Source organism: Trichoplusia ni, chromosome 22 (assembly GCF_003590095.1).
Source record: "Trichoplusia ni isolate ovarian cell line Hi5 chromosome 22, tn1, whole genome shotgun sequence".
In the NCBI taxonomy this organism is placed as follows: Eukaryota; Metazoa; Arthropoda; class Insecta; order Lepidoptera; family Noctuidae; genus Trichoplusia; species Trichoplusia ni.
The window spans coordinates 2,623,526-2,649,418 of NC_039499.1; positions in this window are offsets into that span (position 1 = coordinate 2,623,526).

Below are 25,893 nucleotides of genomic sequence, written 5' to 3' on the forward strand. Positions count from 1 at the left end.
AAAATTGTAAATGAGCAGGGAATATCCCAATTTGTAAAGGTCCAGCGATTTTTTTACGACTTACACATAATAGCAAGGAACACAATATAACAATGAAACAAGCCAAAGTTTTAACACATCTGACCTCACATACAGCATACATTGTACTGTTTATTTTGTCATACAGAAAAAGACCCAGTTTTTATTAGCCCTTTCACAGAAGTTCGAAATACGGCGCTAAAAATGTACATCCACGGAATTGAATTAGGTCTATCTGGGTCGTGGTTTTATCCCCAGTCTGAAAACTTCGTAAATTTAGTTAGAAAAACCTTTGAATGAGTCCGAGATGAGATAACATTTATGTTTTACGTTACGTTAGAGACTGGAAATCAGATCTTTCCAAATCATATTAGCTTTCGAAAATGTTTCACTCGATATCAAAGGGTTTTTAGGTGGATATTTCTCTATTTATAAAGTAAAATGTTCGTTAACAGATAAATTATATTTTTCAAAATTGTATCAAGCATGGGATTCGGTTAACAGATTTTTTCAAAACTTAAGTTGCCTCTACCAAGAATACCACCGGGTAGGGTATTTAAGAAAACTTTAAGGAAATTATAGTCTATTCTTATAGAAATGAACTTCCGAAAATAGAGCAGTAACATGAAGATCAATTTAAACGGTATTTACCTTTAAACTGTTTAAGTTCAACGCCCTAAGCTGACTTACTAAAGTTACCTTCTAAATTGATTAAATATTCGCTACAAGAAACGTTTATCGACATGTAATTAAAATAACATCTAAGAAACATTATTTTAGACTTATAAATCTGGTAAAATAATTTTCGGTGAATTACCGGGAATGCTTGGGTGCCTTTTCATTAAATCAAAAAGTATTTGAAAGAAAGCGTGGGTGTTGAGCGGCCGCCGTCGGCGTTTCTAACTAGGTTAACAAGCGAGCCACGGTTCGCACTAATTAGGAACAGCCGAGGTTCTGCAACTTCTTGTAAGTCTACACTCCTGGTAGCTTGGATTAAATTTCTCTTCATCTCCTCCTGTTTGAAAGGTCTCCTGTACAGACAAAAATATTAATAAATACGTACTATGTTTGACACCAGGTAAACTAATGGTAATTGTAACTAGTATCCCCTGTTATCCATAATTTAATTAATAAAGATCTAGATACGAAGTAGCGTGTCAAGCCAAGTTCGAGTATAAAACTAACTTATTAGCGTTAGCAATGACTCTCTTGCCCTAAGATGTCCTTTTACAAATAAACCTTTAAATATTTCTGTATGACTGATCTTGACTGCAAAACATGCTGAACCAAAACTTAAAAACCACAGGATGCAAAATTGAGAATGATGTAGCTTAATTATAATGTTTTCTAGCCAGTACAAGATGTAATTTTAACACAGAGAATTGAGATGACAACATTCAACATCGTTTGCGCTATTTTAGGCTAATTGGGTCTCCCAATCGGGTTTCCAAGTCGTACAAATGTACTAGAAACTATTAGATTTAAGTGTTGTTGCGAACTTGTGTTACTTAGGTGAAATTTGATTATCGTAAATTGATATAATTTTGAAACTAAGATGAATATATTCAGATAGGTTAGGTTTGTAAGCTAAAGTTGGACTGATACAATTAAAAATGTATAAGTACTGGGAGATTCTCTTTTAATATTTATGTGTATAAGACTGATGCCTTAACTAATTCGGCGCCTGTACTATAGGACACGAGATACAAATAAAACAGTAAATACTACAAAAGTGATAACTGCTCTTGACAAAGAAAGAATTCTACAAACAAATATTTAGAATGCTGCCTTGCATTCCTCAACAACAGTTCCTGAACGGCGTCGAAAGCAAATTACTAGAATGTCAACGGTAAATTGTTTGTCGATATTCCAATCTATAGTCAATATTTAACATTTTGTAGTACATTTTGCCACCAATAAAGTCCTATTATAAATTTGTGTTTGACTTATAGGTTGATAATAAATTCATGTTAACAGCAAAACACACATTGTATCGCAAACATTAATTTTGAGGTACAGGCTTGTGTTATACATATAAATAAGCTTCTATGTGTTGTTCGGTTTGACATTAGGTAGCATGTTAACCATGTATTCACGTATTTAATCATGTAAATACCTATATAGGGTGTAGAAAAGGAGTGAGGATCGGGTTAACAGTGATCGAAGACACTTAAGGTAGCTAAACCTCCCGCCTTTATTGTGCCGTGATATTAAGTTATTGTTTTCGAGTTTTGAGACTTTTTCGTAATTTTCAGGCGAACTATGACTTTTATAACATTTCAGCTCATAATGTCATGGGTAGTTAAGACATATATAGGTGTTATTTTTGTACAAGATTTTAAAAAAGCGTCTATAAAAATCCATTAGTATTTGCTACAATAATATTTTAGCGTTCTTCCACGATTGCTTGTCCTAATTCTGGGTGTCTTTATGTTTGTGAATGACTTAATGAAACACCCCGTCCCAAAAACTCGATTCTTAAGTGGGAAAGTCGTTTCCCAAAAAATGCATATATATGTATTTATGAAAGAGGCTGAACCCTCGTACAAAAACTCGGCTTAGAGATTCCGGCACACTCATTAATTTCGCGTCTCTTTAATTGGATGTCTTTAAGGAGTTCACTCTGCCTAACAAAGTGTGTCCTACTTTTCGTATTACGCAACGAGGGAACAAACAAATAAATCGCGCCACTGAAAATCATTGCGTTGAACTTTCGTGAAGTTTGCCCGAGTTAGAGACTAGTCAGACTAGTCACCAGTTTGTTGCGAGTTTTTAAATTATTGCCGCTAGTTCTTTAACTACTTTATAATTAGTTGTAATGAATGGTTGTCGACTTGGCCTTGTTGATAATCTTGTTATTAGAGAGAGAAAAAATGGAAGGAAATGCTGGAATTGTGTTTCGCTGAGTAAAGCGTAGTTGGGGTTCCTTGCTTGATCTTAGTCAAAAATGTTGACACTAAGTCAAAAACTATTAGATTAAATAAAACGTTATTTAAAAAAAATGCTTCAGCTGCACCCCCCTATAATATATCGATTATAGCTCAAAACATGAACCTTCCTTCCTTCTCATCCTTTATCCAAGGTGTTGGTTACCCCCACACCAAATTTCCGTCAAAATTGGTCCAGCCTTTCGGGAGTGAAGAGATAACAAACGAATACACATAGTTACACTCAGACACATTTAGGAACATACTTCAATTCAGTCGCAATATTAGTGTGAAAAATCATTAAGGAACATAACACTTACTTAGTCATTGACCTAAAAAAACTAATTAAAAACAAATACGCGTAATGGATTTTAGAATCTCTGTGTTACAGTAACAAATTACATTTTCAATCAACCGATACTGAAGTCAAAAGGAAAATTAATTAAAATATGCATTCAGGATACTGGAAACTACGGGAATATTCATAAGAATATTTATTGTACGTGGAAACAACTAAGCTGCAAGGATTCATTAAACATTTGAGATTCTTGGTAGCGTTTTATAAATTATTTCACGGTAAACTCTCTTTCAATGTTTTATTTATAAAAGGTTTTTAAATTATTTTTTTAAGTTGCGTTTATTGGGATTAAAATAGTAATTTGTTTCGAATTTATTTAGTTTAGTTCATAACATATGCACTAAAACGAAATTAAATTATTTATTCTGTGAGCAGAATATATGTATGATCAATTTCACAAGTCTTTTAATCCGGTTTATCGTGTTATTTTCTATCTCACTACCCGTAAGAGAAATGTCAAAACAAACTCTTATGTAGTCTCCATAATTGTTGGAATAATAGTAGTTAAACTAAAACGTAACGAAAATAAACCTAAATCATAAAATAATGTGGTTCTCTGTTCATTAAATTTCGATATAAATAATAGTCTACTTAAAAAGACTACAGCCACAGTCAGTAGTAACTTGGTCCTTTTTTAGTCTGAATAAAATACATATGTTGACATTAAGTACTAGATGTACCTAAGGTATGACATGAACGTTTTACTACGTTAAATACTAAGATGAAAAGCACGGATATTTATAATGTGTAGCACTTCACATTTACCGTCTTGTAAGCCTAACCTTTAGCAGTCAGAAAATGGCGGCCAACCGAGATTTTTAGTGTTACAAGAAAACTAAACTTCGTGAAACCTGTCTAGAATTTATAAGACAAAATAGAGTGGAAAAATAAAGACGGATTTCGTACTTCAGTAAAACGAAAAAAGTACCGCACACGTGAAATATTTCGTAACACAAATCCTTTTGAATAAACATGTGCCCAAAAATGGAGTACATTTTTCTATATTTGACAACACAAACACAAATCACTTACACAAACATACTCGGGGGCCGAACAAATATCCGTTAAAACGCGAATGGGGAAAGCAATTCTAATTTCATTTTGACATACCAAGATTCCATTACAGTCGTAAATAGGCCTCTATTGTCGGTATCAGCAGTTGATGGGCCATTGATACGGTTGTGACGTCATAAATATCCAAGTTTGAGCGTCACTGGGCAGGTGGGAGTTATTGACGAAAAACAAGGAAATTCTGGAGCAGCCCCATTTATCTTAGCTCCTTTTGTCCCGGAATTGGGTACGTTTGGGGAAAATGCTTTTGTACTTTGTAATCTCGTCCCAGTTATTTCACTTGCCTGCCTATTCTTTGTTTGCTATGAGTTCAGCCTATTCTTAGAATATATTTGGGGATTAATATCAATTCGTTTGGTGCGTGTTTTGCATCGTTTTTGTGCATTGTGTTACTGAAGTTTATTAGCGCCTCCGGGAGGGGAAATTAGAACGTTTATCTTTTATTAAACGCAAGTCTTTTACATCCCCAAAAACTCTTATTTTTTTATCATCATAGAATGCTTTCAAACGTAGGCGTCACAATAAAACAGAAGGATATTCAAGGATAAAGAACAACTCAAATTAACAAGGAGAAGCTAAAAGCTATTACTTTTAACGAAGTTTTTTATACAAATAATTGAGGAAGTAATCCCTTTGAAACAATGAAAAATTTGACCCACCAAAGTCCTTTTTGTGGACCACTGAAATCGGATCGCTTAGAGAGCCAAGTTTTTTCTCTCTTCAAACAAAAGATATTATTGTAAGGTCAATTTAACTTTTCAAAGGCGCTAACGGTGCGAGTTCCTTAATTTATTGAAAGCCTTGTACGCACTTTTCTAATTAATTTTTTTAGAGCACGACTGTTAAAGAAATCCAAGAATCCAACTGTTACAGACTTTGACTACCTTAAATTTATTCATAGATACTCAAAAATGAGTTTAATAAATATCCTGCTAATGTTATAAACGCGAAAGTTTCTATGTATGGATGTTTGTTCGTCTTTCACGCAAAAACCACTAAATGGATTTAAACGAAACTTAGATACACAGATAGATTATAACTAGGATTAGCATTTTAATCTCCATTTTACATATATTATTTTCCTGAAAGTTCAAATTCGTTTTTTAGCGGGCGAGTGGGCATTTATAAAATCAAATGATTTTTAACTTAGATGAAATGAACATAAATTAATATTTCAGAACTATGTCCAAAATAACTATAAGCATACAGTTCGTCTGTTAGATCTCTCTTTGTTTCACGGACAATGAAGATAGTTCTTATACGTATATACCGTAAATGAACTAAGCTTTAAATCAATATTGAGGTCAATTCTTATATGTATACATATTACACATACTTCAGTTCTTACGCAATATTTAAAGGTGACACCTCCGGTTATGAATCAGTTTTAATATCGCGCATTCGTCGCTTTTCCACTTTTTATGGGTAAGCTCTTTGCGGCGCACTTTAGCGGTATATTCGACGTTAGACTGTTATTTATTCATGCTTTAAACTAGGCGTTGGAATACAAATCTTATACTGATTATCTTCAGGCCATGTTTATATGCTCCTATACGGTATCAAATGGGACAATCTAACCAAAATCCCTAAGATAAAGACCAAGGTAAGTAAAAAATTCTAATTCAATCATTTAAAAAATACAGACGTTTTAAGAAAATCTAACTTTTGAAGTCGATAGAAAATGAAAAAGGTTCTCTGATTTCACAATGTGCAAAAATGCGTACCTTCTTACCAAAAACTCAATCTCACAACGAAGGAAAACACCTGGTATTCATAGAAATATAAGAAAATCGAACGATGCTACATATCACCGGATCTATAGCCGCGCCTAACTTATCCAATACGTATTGAATGTATTCCATTTTAATCTAATGTAGGAATAGAAGAATACCGCCTTATTACAAGGATTTGTCGAATTGGATCCTGTGGCTGATAAGATACCGCGAGGCAAGCTTCTGTATAGGTATAAACTTTCGTGTTAAGTCAATTTTCCCCGAAAAACCTTCTTTTATGTGAATAATATCGTTAGAAGAGAGGAAAAGATTTTCCGTCGGCATTTTCTCGGCGAGGTGAAATGTCAGGAAATTCAATAAAGTGGTAATAAGTGGATTTCTTGGCTGGAATCATATTTTTGTCAATTCCAGCATTGAAGCTTTTTATTATACGACCTTTTTCGCGAATGTTAGGTTAGATTAGAAAGTGGGACACGACTAGCTGTAACTGTGTACGAAATAAACACAATCAAATCCTTTACCCTCGACATTGAAATGGAATATAATATTCGGAAAAAGGTTTCATTATTTGCTGGGCCTGTACCATGAGCTCTTACAGGAAGAGACTCGTCAATATTGTGGAAGCGAGATAGTACGTTAGAATGTATAGCGGCGTCTCGTTCCCACAACAGCAGCACTCCTGATTTCAAAGATACTAGTAATCCTGCTGCCCTTAACAAAGTTCCATAAATTGTGAACAACTGAATCGGTGTTAATTAACATTTCCTTGAAATAGGTGGCTGATGCTACTTGAACTTTCAAAGTTACGCCATTAAAATATCCTGTTACTTGTAAGTATTCTTGTGAAATTGTAATTTACTTAATTAATAAGGGAGTCCTAAGCAAACAGTTCTGTAAAGTCGCGCTGACCAAAGGACTATATCGTCAGAAACACGGATCAGGGGTAGTGACCTCAACCTTTTGAGACCCTTAAACACCTGTTTGAAGTGCGCAAATTTGAATACAAGTTAACCTGTTTACAAGGACTTTGGAGATTAAAATGGGCAATAAAGATTATAGCAGTATTTTTATTTAAGAACTCAAGGGATTTTTTGTTTTAACTGATTTTGTTTAGTTACAGAAACATTAAAGTGAAAGTTGTTAATGTCAGTATGTTTTTGCCTAATCAAAAAGCAATGATGGATTAATAATGGAGGACTCGTGAACAACAACAAGGCATTACTAGTTGCCTTCGTTATTCCAGCTGCCCTCACAAGTTCAGACCTTCAGTCAATATGTCTCATATAACAGAATCTCTGGTATTTTTACTACCCTTCGTATGAAAATGGGAATTACTTACATAATGACCAAAAATTTAAATCAATAAAAAGTTCACCCGCCTCTACTTTGAGGTAGCATATGTATGACAATTAATGAATAAGAAAATAAGATTTTATGATCTCTTTTTCAAACATGATAAATTAAAAGAAAACAACAAGACAGAGAACTTAATTCCTATTATTGCTCCCTCGATGAATCCAATTCAACTAAAACATTCTTTTTAATTAACCATTAAAGTCTAATTATAATTATGTACAAACTCTTTAAAACAACCTTCTTTAATCCTTTTATACCGTCCTCTAAAAACATTCAGAAATTACTCGAAACTCTTTTAAGTACCCAACTAAGTTAATTAAAACTTTATAGTAAGTGCAACATAAGACCGGTGCATGTAAACTTGGTTGAATAGAACCGTTACATTTGGAGTAAAGCCAACTCGCTTGGTGCCGTGGCGAGGCCTGCCTATCTGCAATTAACACTGACATTCACTGTATTGTCTTCTCAAGGTTGGCAATTCTGCATACCGTAAATGGGGTGAATAGAAAAATGAGGTTCGTTTTAAGGGTCGCATATGTTTTCTTACATAAAAACATCTTTAACAAGCTCGTAATTATTTTATTAAATGCTTGAGAAACGACGTATTACCACTATAATTTCGTTTCCCAAAACGTCAAAAATGTTTTCATCTTTAAGTATTCGTCTTATTCCACCGTTTTTTACATTTTTGCAGTTCTCATGAGCAGTTATGTTAAATTACACCCGTTTTGTAAACCACGTGTCAGACGGAGTACCCGCCCCATTTAAATTAAGAAGAATTTATTGCAGTTTTTGAAGCATGAAGCTGTTATACATATCTCAGCGCGCCGTCTCGCTTATACAAGTCCAAAAGTATTAATTTAGGAGATAGACTCGCCGAATCTCCTTGGATGCTAAGCTTGGTCTGCTCTGTTTATACCCATAAAGCGGTACGGAAGCATCCTATATGTTAGAAGCAATGTAGTGACGTCATCACGCACCTACTTTTATTTTAAGTTCATGCATACATTGTAACACGACACAAGGATTAAATTCCAACAAGTCGTTTGAAAAATTAACCATCACAGTAGGTGTCGCTCGTAAATTATCATCTTAGTTGCGTTTGGTGACCATTTGACAGAAGATTTTATGATCGACACACTTAATTTACAAGCACATATTTTACGACCGTGTCTAATCCATTAAGATTAAAAGTTCTCCTTCCACGATTCGTATGCTATATAAACCCAAAAAATCCCTCAGAGCGTCATTTCTAGTTCCGTCTTCAAATGGCCAACTTTAACTTGAAATATTAACGTGTTCTTAATAACAAGTACTCATTTACGTAGCTATCGTAGTCGCATTGCCAATTCAAAGTTTCAACCACGACTAAAAACAAAGCTGGTGCAGTTACTAGGATAATTCATCAAGATTCTTCCGTAATATTTTAATGCTGAGAAGAACCAATAACGTTAAACGTCCTGAGAACTCCACATCACTGTACTAGGAAGAGCACAATTGAGTGACTACCAGTGAAAAAAAACTTCTTGACAACGAAGCACCTCTTCGGGACAAATTCTTCAAGGACATTTCAATCCGGTAACAAACACTTTAAAACTTCCAGTCATCATCGGTAGGATTTCTATCCTTCCTTATCGTTCAATTAAAACAAACCTTGTGGAAGTTGTAAGGAGCAATCAATTTATTGTCAGCAAAAGCGATTCAAAGGTATTTTATTGAAACTCTTTAAACACTGTTGCGCGAATTTAATAATAAACTCTACATATACAAAATATTTAATGCATCATTAATGTCACAAAATTGTATCGAATGGTATTTGATTGTATTTTTGTATTTTAACTTTTATTTTATATGCAAATTTCATTAAAGGTAACAAAGTAGTATTAAAGAGAAACCAAAAAAAAATGGCAGAACAAATCGAAGTAATCCCTAAAGACTTGCTCCAGTTAGTATCAATATTTGACGGAAACTCTAAAACGATAAATCTATTTCTAAGACAGTGCGATTACTTGCTCAAATTATTCAAAGGTAAAAAGGAGCAAGAAGAATATTATTTCCGAGAAATAACTAGTAGGCTAACAGGAAAAGCACTAGAAGCTAAGAGAAAGTCAGGGCGTAAACAATTATATTCAACTAAGGGAATTAATGTTACGGCCATAGAAATCTAAATAACAAGGTAATAGAAGTGCCAACGCCGCGTGACCTTGTCGCCACACTGGTGTCTTGGACGACACCAGCGCGCGAACTTACGCTCAGTCGCTCGCGGAACGTCGTCACAGCAAGAACCACTAAAAATGGTGTTTTGCGGCGTTTCTCAGGCTGGAAATTCATCTGCATCGTGTAATAACATAAATAAATAGATAACATTTTATCGGTAAGTAAATTATTGCAGTAATATTGATGTTATTGCAAAATTAAATTTCAAAACATAACCTTCATTATAAACCATATTTATATCGCACCATCCTGCAACAATTGCATTCTTTACTAATCATTGCCTCTGCAGTAAGAGACTTACAGAAATGCACCGTTGTAAAAAGAGAAATGTATAACGAAAAATAATATTTATCAATGCGATCGTATTTGTAGTGGTACGGCCGCACATAACTGTCGGAAATAGTGATGTGGTTAAGTGCGGACAAATTATCCAAAATTAACATTGTATACGATAAGTAACAATTTTAATAGTCGTTTGTTTTTGTGAACATATTATTGAATAAATTTTTATTTCAGAATCCCGCAGGTTGCAAATAAATACAAAAGACAAGTGGATGACTACCACGGGTAAACGAAATTGGTACCCTACAACTTAGGCCGAATATACACTATGAAATTAGTTGCATGCTTGATAACTTGCCGCCCGCCGCGCGCCGCCGCCCGCGCCCCTCTCCATTTTTACGGTTCGGACCGCGCTCGCAACTGAATGTTTCAAAAAGTACGCCTTACGCTATAGCATAGCATTGAATAAAAATTGCAATTTAAACTTATCCAAATCTCATAAATACCTATTTTTTTATTATGAACGTTTACTAGTCATTCGATACATGAACAGGGCTGCTTTTGTAAGACGACTAAAAAGTCACCGTATATACCAAACCTACCTAGGTACCAAGTATTTCTTAATAATATTTTTTTTTGTCAACCGACAATTAGAGAATTTTTTTTTGTAAGTGGGTACATATTATAATGTAATCCATAGAAGAATACAACAAAAAACATTGTCACTCATAATTTCGTCTTTCATTATATTTCGGATCCGTAGTCAATCCCTAGTGTAGTTTACGTAATCACTACAACTAATGCAAAAAAATGCAATGACTGTGTGAGTTAGTAAATCCATACAACGACAAAGTCAACCTTATTGCATTAGACGTACGGCCTAGTATTGTTTGCTTGGTCTTCTCGATGTTAATGTTTGCGTGATTGCGTAGTTATTTGCTGTGAATGTGTTGAAGCCCCGCCCACCGGCGACATGCGTTTCGATAGATCGCCGCGGTATATGCCATTTCTATTACCTTGTTATTTAGATTTCTATGGTTACGGCATTTCAGTAGACCTCTAAACGAAGAATGCTTGGCTAATCAATTACAAACAGCAAGGAAGAAACCAAACGAAAGTATTTTTCACTTTTGTCGCAGAGTCCAATCAATAAAAAACAAATTAATGGGTGTAATAAATCAAAATTCAGAATCGGAAAGCGATGAAGAAAGTAAAATAGGAATGTATAATAAATTGGCATTAAACATATTCTTATGTAACTTGGACGAGAATACGGCGAGGTTTGTTAGACTACGAAAACCAGAAACATTAGAAAAGGCTTTAGAGTTAGCGAAGGAGGAAGAACTTTTCCAACAACAATATCGTGCAAGAAATGCAATATGTCACTAATATATACTTGACGGGCCTGTTGGTCTAGTGGTTAGTGACCCTGACTGCTATACCGGAGGTCGTGGGTTCGATTCCCGCCCAGGACAAATGATGTGTGATGAGCATGATCATTTGTTCTGGTGTCTGGGTGTAATTTATCTATAATATGTATGTATTTAGAAATATATAAGTAAGTTTATCAGTTGTCTGGTTACCATAACACAAGCTCTGCTTAGCTTGGGATCAGATAACCGTGTGTGAGTTGTCCCAGGATTTATTTATTTATTTATTTATACCTAAAAGGCCTCAACGACCAAATAATCGTAATCCGAACCAAAATAATCGCAACTAAAACTATCGGTATAAAAAATATAATAACCGTAAAAACGAAGAAGATGAAAACCCGAATCGTTTTTTTTAATTATAAATCAAATAAACAGTTTCAAGAAATTTCTATAGACATATTTTTAATTGATGAAGTATTATATTTATCTCTTGTTGATTCCTTTTCGGAATTGGGACAAGCGATCGAAATCAAAAATAAAACCATCCCAGAAATAATAAAAGCTAAGAAATAAAAAAAGAAAGGAATACCTGTTAGGATAACTTGTGATCCAAGTATAGAATTTAATTATAATTTAATGAAAGAAACATTAAGTATTGTAGTATAAAATACAGCTACAGATAGGAACGTCAAATAGCAATTCCATGGGAATAGTAGAAAGATTTCACTCTTTTATAACTGAAATCTATAAAATAACTAAATATCAAAATAAAATAGCAGACGCGTCATCTGTAATGAACTATGCAATTATGGCTTCCAACACGATACATTTAGAAACTGAATTTTCACCATTTGAAGTAACCTTTGGACATACAAATTGAAGAAGTACTTTTGAAATTAATAATCTGTTTACACCCAATAACTTTTAAAGGGACATAAGGTAGGTTCCTCAATTCTATATGATGGCATTACAAAGAAAATGACCTAAGAAAAAATTAATAGGCAAAAGCCAGGAGAAAATTTTATTTAAATACCGGTCAGATCATTTGTTTTCAGTGGATTAGCTAAGAAAAGAATGGGCAAAGATAAGTCTCACCTTGAACAAGCGGAATAGGAGATATCACCAGAAATTACATTCAAATAAAAATAAGAAAAAAGGTTGCGAAAGATCAAGTAAAAATGTAAAACGACCAACTAAACGTTAATTTATAATTTTCCATGCAACGCCTTGCTTTATCTGAATATTTACTTTTTACATCATAGTTATATTGTTAATCAAATTTACCTAAGATGATTTGTATGATATTTTAAGTGATGTATTCAAACTATAATTTGGACATATTATTTTATTTTAGATTTATTATGTAAATCGAAATATTAATAATTGATGTAAATTTCACATTTTATAGGTATATTCAATTGTGATTTTTTTTTCAATGTTTTATAGAATAGCAATAAAAATTGTAAAGTACTGTGTAATTCGTATTATTTAAATAAAAACCATGTTTAAAATATGTATTTCATTGTATTGTTATTATAATAATATGTATTTTGACATTGTATTAAAAAAAAAGAAAAATGGACGGAAAAACTTGTAAACAATTAATTAATTTATTTATTGGATTAATTAAATTTAATTTATTTCAACTTTATGCATACATTGTGACATTTTAGTTAAAATATATTAACGAGAGGCTTATCTCAGTAGTTCTCGCTCGTAAATTATCATATTAGTTATGACTGGTGACCTCTTGACAAAAGTTTTTACGATCGACACACTTAATTCTCAATTCTATATTTTACTACCGTGTCTACTCTGCTATGATTAATAGTCCTCTTTTCAAAATTTGTATGGTATAAAACTTTAAATTTACCTCAGAATATCATTCATGGTTTCATCTTTAGATAGTTAAGATACCTTTGTGAATTGAAATATTAAACGTGTTCTTAAGAAGGAATGTCTCGAGTACTCATTTACCGCCACCGTCCGAAAACGGTTCCACAATACCAATTCACCTATCTCATCACGTCTCCTAACAAAACTGTATTTTCTTACAACGAAAACTTACGACATACATACATACAAACAACAAGTGTACACAACGTGTACACAGCAACACTTCCATAAATTCTAATTTTTCGTCTCATAAAGTTTTTTTTTTGTTTGACCATATCACATTACAATATTACAACATAAAACCGATTAATTAATTAAGTCGATCAATATCAATTAGTAGGAACAGTACGAAGCTTATCATACGGTAAAAGATAAATAATTAATCACAACTCGGTTTAATGGATATTGTCAATTTCAGAAATGTACCCAATTTTCTTGTCATTTACTACCACATAAACCGGATATTGTTGTAGAGAAGACAGGTCAACTTTCAGCTCTCTGTGATTGAATTCTCCTCTAAAAAAAAATTAAAATATTTACCGTACAAGTAACCTTAAATGTAAGTATTTTAGGGTTTCGTACCCTTTAAAAATTTTCATTAGACAAGAAAAATAAATAGCAACCTCCAAACTCAAATAAATTAAGCAAATAAACTAGAAAATTCATACACAAATGGCCGAAAGGGAGCACGTTTAGAGTAAAATGGGCAAAAAATTACCCGTACCTTTACATAAAGGGATGTGATAGATGTGACCATTACAAGGTAAATAGCGCCCGGTAATCCCGGAAATTTACTCCTCTTCTGCTATACGGAATTCCAGGGGAGATACTTGTACGTTCAGCAACAAAATTTGTTAAGCAAAATTTAAAACAGCTGTACACAATGAATATGACCAATATTCCACAACTTTCACACAACGCCATTTATTTCTCCATCTAAACAAAGCAAAGTTTGTATTTTGAGTATAAGACAACTGGTAAACATACTTAAAATAAATATTTCCAAATGCAAACCCACGATAAAGATAATTTACACCCAGACACACAACAAAAGATGGTATCATCACACACACATTTGTCCTGGGTGGAATTCCAACCCACGACCTCCAGTATAGCAGTTAGGGTAACTAACCACTAGACCAACAGGCCAGTCAAATAATGTTCTTTCATGCTTTTAGCTAAGAAAACAGAATTGACACTTTTTGTATTTAAAATATGTAAAACACGAATTCCTTTGGCACTAAAAAGTACTTGCACTTTCGCAAATCGGATTGAGTTAACCGTCTCTCGTTGCTGACTGTACTAAGCTAAATATTGAAGAGCACACATGCACTTCAAAGACATTTCCAGTTTGGTTTTGTATTCAACCTTTTTTTGCCTCTATGTGGTTGTTTTATATGGACGTGTTGCGGTAATGTGCCAAAAGGATGTATAAATAGTATTATCTTAATTAAACCTCATTTCCCTCCGGTCTATCGGATTGAAGTCCCATCGGGCTATGGGAGAAAAGGCACAGTTAGTCAAATTGTGTATGCGTATGCACTACCCTTAACAGTTGGTTGGTTGATACTCTCTATTGATTTGTATACTTAGTATATGTTTTATTTAACATAATAATATCACAAAAAGGAAGTACCTAATGTTTTTTTTTCTCTTAAGACATTACACCGCCTCTTATTTAAGTCCACAGGAAAAAGAAAATCTCTGAACGCTAAAATTTACTTCGTCCAAAAATCAAAGTTTATTTAGGAAAGCTCAAATAACGGGGATACGAAAACCGTGCCAACTAAGCAAAAGAAACCGACATTTATTCAATTTTTGAAGAATTTTGGATGTCTATGTAAGGAAGTGTTGTTAAGATATAGAACCAAAATTTTGGATTGAAAATCAGAGGTATACAATATTTTCAGTAAATACTTTTGACGTAGGTATTTGTGCATACGCAGATACGGTGACAAAATATGTCGGGGAAAAAAAGGCGATTTACAAATTCAATATTTTTTTCCTAACACTCCCATTTTTCAAATATAACAACAAAAATGGTGCTAAATTTCTATCGCTAAACCCACAAAATTATTACGTATTCGAGACAGCCTCAATATTTTGTACCCCACAAAATTGTAACAAGCGCTTCGTAAACCTATCCTCGCTGACACACTAGCCTAAAAAGTGCAGCGGTGATGTCACGCGCTAAGTTATTTCTTACGATATTGCAACTATGCCTGGATTTCCAGAACTCGCTGTGGGAAAGGGACGCCGCGCTGTGACGAGTAGTGTGCTATCTCTCTTTTACAACAACAATATTATTACTTGAAGATGTGATGGTAGGTCTTCTGGCGGCTCGCCAACGAGAGCCTTGATTGCGCTACCACGGACCCTGCATTAATCGAGCTTCACACTACCCTCTTTCTTCAGATTTAGGGATGTTATAGTTTGCCGATTTTTCTACCAGATAAGAATACCTATAAGAGTATGTTATATTTCAATTTTTGGTGTAAGTAGTAGGTTTCCAAAAAAACCTGGCAAATAAATAGATATTATACACAAAGAAAAACGAAAGAACGTAATTTTGTACGTACTCAAAATATCATCTTTATTGTCAGAGTTAATAACTGTAATGTAGCTTACGCTCTTCAATGTACTTAGTTTTCATTTGTTAATGAATGATTAAAATCTGTATAATGTGTAACACACAAACTTAAATTTTATTTTTTATAGGAGTTTGGATTTTATCCAATCATTGTACTTCAACATAGTACCTATCCTAACGATTGTTCTAGATCTGCGATATTCTAAAACTTCACACACTCGACTCAATTTTAAAGAATCGTGTCTCAAAGAGCTCTTGTAGAGTCGGCCAATGTTAAGAGGTATAACTTAGACGGGCTTTCAGGTTCAATATCAGGCATAAAATTCTTTGTTCTAAAATATATTTTACACACGATCAAGGAAGCCTTGTGGAAATCAATAAAACATATTAAAAAAGGTTTGTTGTTGCTGGAATGTTATGTGAAGAGGTAGGTTATAGGAGATTCATTCATTTCTTTTTTTCATGTTTTGTGTGTTACACTTTTATTGGATTTTCGGTAACTAACAGTGAGTAACTCAAGTAAATGTTTATTTTGCAAGCGAAATCCGTAGGTGAAACCAAAGGGCTCTGCTTGTGCTCGAGTTACGTACCTACCCAAAGGGTAAATATGTAAACATTGTTCAACCTTCACCAATAAAAGGGCCATCTAGCACTGAAAGAATTTGTTAAATCGGACCAGTATTTCCTGAGATTAGTGCGATCAAACAAACAAACAAAGAACCTTTTCAGCTTTAAAAAATAATGTAGATAACAATATACACATTTACGGCCAACTCCAAAGATGTTTTTAAACCGTTTTCTTCACCTCAAATATTCTACATTACTTTCTTATGTCATCCCTAAGAAGTAACTATTCACGCGGGACCAAAACTTAATAAGATAATGTCCCAACAGTATTCAATTACTTATCGTCAATGAGGCCTACATAATTCCCTGAGATGATAAACGACGTACTTACAACCCTACTCACGTAATTATATTGTAACTCAATAAAAATGTCGGTTCGTTCGTCAGTCTTTAAGACGCACCTACGAATTTGGTTATAAGGTTAGTTGACTACTATTGTTGACGACCTCCGTGGTCGAGTGGCGTACGCACCGGTTTCAAGGTGTCGCTAACTCTGAGGTACCGGGTTCGATCCCCGGTCGGGTCAATGTAAAAATTCTTATTTCTACATTGTCTCGGGTCTGGGTGTTTGTGGTACCTTCGTTGTATCTGAATTCCATAACACAAGTGCTTTAGCAACTTACTTTGGGTTCAGAACAATGTATGTGATGTTGTCCGCATTTAAATTTAAATTTAATTAATTAAAATGTATTTAAAAAAAAAAAAAACTATTGTTTGCTTGCGTTTTACGTGTGCAAGTGAAGATTTATTTGTCAACTACATACAAAAGTACGAATTTTGCCTTTATGATATAGTGGGTTTTTAACAAGTATTATTTTAAGTACACAAAGGCTTTGTAGGGTTCTGTACCCAAGCGTGTGAAGAATTGTAACGCATTGCCATACACCGACACAAAAACGCGTATGACGTAGCACGGTGGTTCAGGTTTAGTCAGTAAGAGGTTCAGGATTAGTCAGTAAGAGTCTGACACTACCCATTTCCTCCCCCGAGGGAGTGGGTGTCCATGAGGATACCCCCGCTTTAACAAAAAAAAAAAAAGGTTTCTGTACCCAAAGAGTAGAAACGAACGAAGAAATTTTGACGAGTAAGAAATATTTTGTTGTGAATTTTTCATTCTTAAGCGTTTAAAACAGAACCAGAAGTGCCTTGAGTATAAGCAGACCCGTACTTTTCTTTACTAAATCTACACTTACGTCTTATTTTAAACTGTGCTTGAGAATTGACTCAGAAAATTCAGCTATTTTAGTCCATTGCATATTAAATATATTTGCCGTTTCGCATTCAAACAATTTAAAAACGAGTTCCACAAATAAGGTCCATATAATCCCTATCAAACACTTAAATGCTAGTTAACAAAAGCGTGTACGATATCCCACTGAAAGTCAATGCTTGCTCGTGGATGCTTAAAATATAAGTGCTCTCATGAACTCTGCTTAGATACAAGTACCCTTATGCTTTCAAAGCATCCCCAAGTGCTCGCGAAGAAAAACCTTGTTCTTTCAAGATTAATTCTGTAATAAGGCCCTTTTAAATATCCTCAGATTAGTTTATTGGTTGACATTATTCGACATCTGGATATTTTTAGAATTTTATTTTTGTAACTGCTTACAAAAATAAAATAATTTGTGTGGACAATGTATGGAATTAATTTCATTGGTTATAGCCCTTGCCTATTATTATAAACAATGTAATACCAGCTTATATATTGTCTCACTGTAGGGCACAGGTCTCTTGCCTCAGATATGTGGTCGTTTAACCAATGCTCAGCACGCTAGCTCACTTTGTTGGCGATTACAGATTCCAATGTTTGGAATCCATAAATTTTGGTAGTATCCTTCTTCACTGTTTGTGATAGTCAATAAAAAGGCATATTATTTTGAAACAGAAACATTGTCACTTGCTTACAACTCGTGCCTAGAAAAACCATTCATGTAAACGCAAGACCATAGCGTAAATTAAAAAACATGCTCTTCTTAAATTGATTACAATGAACAGGTGATTTATGTGTATTATTTCGTGTAAAATTATTCTAAACACAGATAACTTCTAAACCAGCAAATTTTGTTCACAAAAGTATAACATAACATGTAAAAAAGCAACATAGAAGTTAACTAAACTCCTACAACTTTTATGTGCCAAGTTACATCCCAATCGATACATAAATACTATTGAAAACACTAGAAGTCGGTAACACAGAATTTAATAGGGCAATTTTGTTGGCACGACTTTTTCTATCCGAGTTATTCATGCAAAATATTACTTCTTCTTCATCTTGGATTAGTTTATTTTCTACTTTGTTGAGACAGAGATAAAATAACTTGTAAGTAGGATAAGAAACTATTAATCTTCGTATTTGTTTAGGCTAGATTTCTATCGTATTTTAGATTTAGGTCTAGACTTGTAGAACAATAGCTTTAGTTAAGGCGGATTTCTGAAAAGTTGTGTTACTCTTTGAGAAGTTTGTGGTTTTGCGCAAATGTTATTTAACCAGTTTTTAAGTTTGAAATAAAGGATTTTTTTAGGGTTCTGTAGGTACTCAAAGGGTAAAATGGAATTCAATTATTTAGGCTCTGCTGTCCGTCTGACTGAGTGTCTGTCCGTAACCAGGCTACATCTCAAGAACCGTGATAGATAGTCAACTGAGATTTTTACACAACATTACAAAATACCTACATGAAGCGCTTTTTTGGTTTTTAAGTACCTACTTCTGAAAATTTTATTAAATCTGTTTGGTAAAATATCAATTATTATTATATCATTGAGTTTTTTCTAGGTCAAGCAGTTTGTGTTGTTATTCTTTTGAGATTGTAAAAACCAAAAATGTTACACAATTCTTAATCAAACTCGCAAATTAGACAAAAAAAACGTAAAACAGAGAATCTTCTATAGTTTCCTAACGTGTCTGCAATCGTGGCATACGAATCCAACCCGAATTCGATGCAATAACACTTGGCAAACTTCCAAATGTGTCCGTGTAGGCAAATCGATGGGGAGTTCTCGACGGCTCCACCGAACAAAATATAATTGTGAAGGCGGAAACTTACTACGACTGAAATATTGAACAAATATGCCCGGTTTTGTAGGCAATTTGTTTTCTGAATTGATCGACGGTGTTTTATAAAAGGACGCTGCTTTGCCTCGATTTACTGGCTTAATATAATCGCTGGAACTGAATCTTTAGGTGTTGTTTGTAACTGACCTTGTTATGAATTAATAGCAAATATCTATTGAAAAATTTTGGATTTTTTAAAGAGTATAATTAATGTTGTTGACAATATTCTTTATACTCCAAAATATAAAATTTTTTGTACAGTATTATTTGCAGCAGTACTAGAATTCAAATCTTTGTGAAAATGAAGGTCCCTTTATTTAAGCTGTTTGGTACCTGTATTTAATTCTAAAATGTAGAATAATAGGCCTTTCATCCCTCCTAGTTCTATGTTCACTCTCAATTAAACATTCTAAGCGACCTATATATTATGTAACTTGCTATACCTTCTTGCTTTTTTAATGAAGGGTACAATGCCTACTACTAGTCCAACAAACATTTGTAAGAAAACCACGATTAAATACTTACTGACTGGAATAAAAGAGCAAGAGAGAGCCAGCAATTAGTGTAAGTTTAGGCGTTGAGAAATGCTAAAAGGTTTCCTCTAAATAGTCGTTATATTACTCCGATTTAGATGTATACAGGGTGTTTGGTAAAAACAAACAAATCATTTCGATAGCTCACAAGATTCCTACCTTTTTGACCTACTTTTAAGCAACCCCCAACGCAAAAAAGGGGGTTTTATAAGCTTGTGTGTGTAAGTGTCGGTCTGTCTGTGACGTCATTGCTCCCGAACAAAATGAGCGATTTCAATTCAGTTTGTTTTCTATTGAAACTGAATGTACAAATGATCTTAGACATGTTTGATACAAGTAAGCCACTCAAAAAATTGCCGGGAGGATCTTAAAATTTATGTTCGTATTTTTTTTGAACATAGGTTTTTGTTTATTAGGTCAATTCTCATTTGCATAACGTATTTTTGTTAGATCATAGGCAAGATATTATATTAGAGTAGACGCAAAGCACTGCCAATCGACTATAGGGTGAACAAAATATAACCAGAGGCAGAAGGTACAACACGAAATAGGTTTCTATATACATATATATATTGATCCGGTATCCTATATCCAGAAACATCCTATATCTTTTATCTTTCTAAACAAAGAAAATAAAAGTACCCTTTAGAATCGTTCATTTATTACCCAGATTCTTATGGATATCTACATTCGACTCCCGAAGGGGACAAAGTCGATATATTTCGACATTCGCTCAAGCTTCTGCCTCGAAAAACTAGATAAATAGGCATTAAAGTCGTCCTTTTTGAAGAAATTCAGAATAAATAGGCACTGTAGGTTTAGGAATTTGATAGGTTATTTCAACCCAAGGATATCCCTAAGTATTTTCGTTTGTAAGTCTTTTATCCATTAATAACTTTAGAGAGTTAGGACACGTAAAACTTAGGTAAGTTTTATTTTTGACATAGTTTTCATACCTACTATTTCGATCGTACCTGTAGGTCAAAGATATGACGTGTAAGATTGATTTTAGATACCTTCATCCTTAATTTTCAATTTGTACATAATTATATAACAAGTTGTAGGCAAATACGAATACGCACATGCAAATACAAATATCTGCGCATTTCCAGATATCTTCAACTTGTTATACTGCTAAACCCCTATATCTGCAAAAGCTGTTTTTGTATTACGCTACTAAAATACAATTTCAAGTCCATAAAAACAATTTTCGATGTTGAAAACTAAGCAAAAACAGAACAAACAGCGCTCGATATAAAAAGTATTCTGTAATGTAACACTTAACTATAAAAACAAAATGTTTGCAAACATAACGTGTTAAAACGCAGCAAACAAATAGAAAAAGCAACGACACTATAATCCCGGAAGGGGCGGAAGCTTGTTTATCCAATTTCCTTAAAGTAAAATAAGGTTACTCATGTTTGTCTTTCTATTTAGGTCGGAATTGGGTAAATTATCATGTAAATACATCCCTGGCGATGTTTATTACACGCACGAACTGTTCCACGGAATAAACACAGTTGGCACGTCCCCAAATATCCATGGACAGAGGCCTTAGTGATGTACAGTAAATTTGTCAACATGTCTCTACTTTGGTAGCGCGAGTTTGCGGCAAACTCATTTGGGGCAGTACGACAGTTCGACACAGTTTTTGAACTGCGTAAATAAGTCACATTTGGATGCTTGGGGCGAACCAGGATAATGATTTTAGATTCAAATCGGTTCTTGATTTTCGTTGTGATTTTGAATCGGATTTTAAGTACGATTTTGCACGCAGGATGTTGTATTTTCCTTGTTTTCAAAAAATTTGAAACAAGCCTGATTTTGATTACGGGATAAAGTTAACTTGTATTCCCAAAATGCTTAAACACCCATATCCAACAAAAAAAGAATTTCCTCTCATTAAAAGGATACAACAATTGATGACAATTTTGTATGAAAAGACTATGTTCTTCTGTTTCTTAGAGAGTATTATTTGGAAGAACATTCCTATTCCTGCAAAAAAGAAGTATATGGAATATGAAAAGTGAAGTCCATTTTCTCAAGCTTTTAGAACATAAATTAATGCGTTTGTCAATTGTTTGAACCGCAACATAGGTGTTATAGATACGTAGTAGCTTTTAAAACGAGTTACAAAGATGGCTTTCGTGTTAACACAACACTCTCACAAGCGGAGCGTCTCAGGTGCTCCAAACGATCGTTGTTAGACACAGTAGTGCCAGATACAGGTGTCACGTAAAAGGTTACACGCTACAACAATTTGAAATGTTGTTGACAGAACCACTTTGGTATTGTTGCTTAATCTAGATACTACGACACTTAATGGATGCATTTGGATCTAGACATTCAGAATACATTTTTTCAAAAAGTATATGATAAGAGTAATTTACTAGCTCTCGCGTTATTCTCTTAAACTGCCATCAGGGAATACTAAATGGTTCCAAAAGATAAGAGAAACCCTTCTAAAAGGTAGTTTTCTTCTTCTAGTTAGGTAGTCCACCAAACCAGCAAAAAGTATATCACATAATAAATAAAAATACACGAAGAAGGAATGTAATTTAGGAGAAAGTCAGAAGTCACTCAAAACATAATAGAACATTAAATAACCAAAAAGCACAAGGACGTCGTTTACATAAAGGGTTAGTATTAATTTAATCTATGTAGGTTGTCCGTATCTGTTTTCCGCGCACGTTTGTTCCACATTCCACGACCATCCACCGCCTACGTTACACAGTAGCGCAAATGATAAATATGCGACAAACACGTTTAAATCGAAACTTTTTAATTCACATAATACGATATGTAAAGAACCGACAAAAGAAAAGTATTCGGAGAAATTCATTCATAAAAAAACGTTTTTATTTCCTCCTTCCGAGATACGAAAGAATTGGCCTACATTCGTGGGAACAGATAGCTTACGTTATCCGTGCGTGCGACGAATACGAACGGATTTATGTAGGTGTACGAGATAGTTTGCCAAATGTAACTTGTTATTTGTAAATTGGAAAAAAAGGGTTGCTTACTACCTGGAACGATGAACGAGACAAAGGCTTAACATCAGGGAACTAATAGGCTAACAAAACAAACAGACAAACGTCTACGTCCAGCACAAAGGTCTGTTATATTAATAAATACCGTTCATCCTCAAAGCCCACAAACAACTACTACGTCATAGCTATTTCATTGCGTCATAAAATTTTCATTGACTCTTCCCCTTTCATTTTCACATGGCACGGTTTCCTGTTAATACATAATTGATTCGTTCATTTAAAATACATTAAGCCGGGCACGATCAGTCCCTGGGAAAGGTTGGGGGTGCGAAGGTAATTTCCGCGGCTATCCGGGTAACCGTACAGTGAAAACGTTGTGGTTCCGTAGACCTACACTGTTGACTAATGACGTGGGACACGGTTATAATTAATTTTGCGAACAGAACGTTTGCCACCGTCGTACATATTTGATCACTTGATTTTGTTCCGTTGTGTTTTTAATTAAACAAACGTGTGCCTAAATGTATTCTGTGTGTATTGTTAATTTCCTTGCCTTGCTATTACTTGTTCAGAATCCAGTTCATGAATATTAAACAAGTAGGTATCTAGGGACGCAGGTTGTGAAGGAAAAAGTTTTTATATCGTCTTCTATCTTGTTCTATTAATTAGTTTGTATTATTCATTGTTTATGTGTGTGTGTAATAATTAATTTATGTCGTAGCTATTGGATTAGTTAAAGCTGCGGAAAAGGCCGTGAAAAGTCGAGGTCGGATGGGAGTGAAGGCGTTGGAGTCGGCCCTTGAATTGATAGTTCAAGTTCACTCGGTTAAAACTTAACGTATTCGATAAAATCAAACTAGAATATTCTACGTGCGTCATATAAGTTCAAAGGTACTTTAAGTATAATATACTGGAAAAATATGAAGATTAATTTCTCTAAATGTTTAACAACACCAATAGTTGAGTGGTTGAGGACACCACGCCAAATCAAGAATACGCCACGTGTCGCGGGTTCGACCCCCTTGGATAGACATTTGTGTGATTCACGAATGATTATCCTAAGTCCGAGTATCCTAAGTGTCTTTATGTATGTGAATTGAATGTTTGTGAAACCCCCGTTTAAATCCCTTAGTGCAGGACTCGTTTTTAGACAAAAAAAATGCTGAATGAAATTTCACAGCATATTAATAAACTATTTTACTCTCATGCCAACCAAACAAAAATTTTCATAAAAAATACTAAACTAAAACAGCATTTTGAAGTACAAACGTTCGTTTACTGCCACGGACAGTGGTAGCTGGCACTAAAAGCTTATTTCACAGGCACATTAAGATAATACGAACAATAAGAGAGTTAATGAACCCTGTGATGTACAGTCGAGTACATTAAAATATTTATTTTAATGAAAAATATATTAACGTCAAAAAAAACATAAAAATGTGATGAAACATCTTTGAATATCGGTTTATTAAATATTATGCAAATGCTTTTTAAATGACATATCTAGTCATCATACCAGCCTATATGTGTCCGTTACACTGCAGTGTCTACACATACTTTAGATGAAAACAGATCCCATATTTAAAATCAGGCTTTATCAAGTTTTATTCAATGGTGAATATATAAAAAAGTACATAGATATATAAATTTTGAAAAAATCAGCGTAATAGCTACAAGCATCTTTAAATTTCCCCACAATAACAGCCTTTTTTCCAACGAGTATCTCTCAATATACATATACTTTTATTAAACCGTTTTCTTGTCCCCATCATCACAGTCCTTAAAATTAACAAATTAATAATGTATTCGACTGTACTAGAAAAGTGTTTTATGAATAATATACCTCGACATGTTTAGTTACTGACTGATTAATATGAAGATGGCTAGTGTGTGGATTTGAACATTTTAAACTTAATTATAGCTGTGAGTGTAGATAGATGTATTTTAATAAACCCTCGATACAAAAGATTAAGTTTTGTAGGTACTACGAGGTCTTGCAGTAGACCTTTTGACATATGTCAGCGAGACCACAATTTCACGAGTAGGTGCGTCTCATTTCCTATTAATAATAACCTCCATATAATAAATATTCGTAAATATGTAATATTTCATCGTATTATCATTTCTAATAATTTATAATAAAAGTGCCTTTTTCGTAAGTCACAAACTTTTAAACAAGGATCAACTAGATATATTTATTGGTGTAACAAAAAACACCGATGTATCTCTTTCCTTGGGTACGTACCCTAACCGTCTGTAAATTTAACACGTTACTGCCAGTCTTAAACATATCCGGGAAAGTTTAATAATATATTAAAACCTCTTCGGAAAATAGCTTTACTTCCTATCAGAACTTTTTCACATCTAGATAGGGTAAAACGTGCATAGTGTTACAACTTGATCAATGATCCTAATTATATAGTGCCTTTGCAGACATAATTAAAGGCATTTTTCAGCTATGTAACAAAGCCACGCCAAAGCCACCGTGCGCAATATGTCGCGGCTTCGATCCTAGCGTAGTACTATACATTTATGTAATAAACGAATGCCTGTCTAGAGTCCAGTCTTGTGATTTGACCTGAATATTTTTGAAAACCCCCGCGAAACAAAGATTCAACTCCTTCATATTTTGGCTTTAAAAAAAACATGTATTGAGTTAACAACGGTTACTTTTCTTATGAAAACAAACAATATTAGATTTCCAAGATCAAAAACAAAAGAAGTAATTAAATTATCATCACATTAAAATTCAAGTCATAGCGCCATGTCTATAACTAAACCCTCTCATAATTTATGAAGGCCGTTTAAACCCGAATGTGGTCTATTTATGTACAATATAAACCCCAAAATTGACGTAGATAAGCTATGAT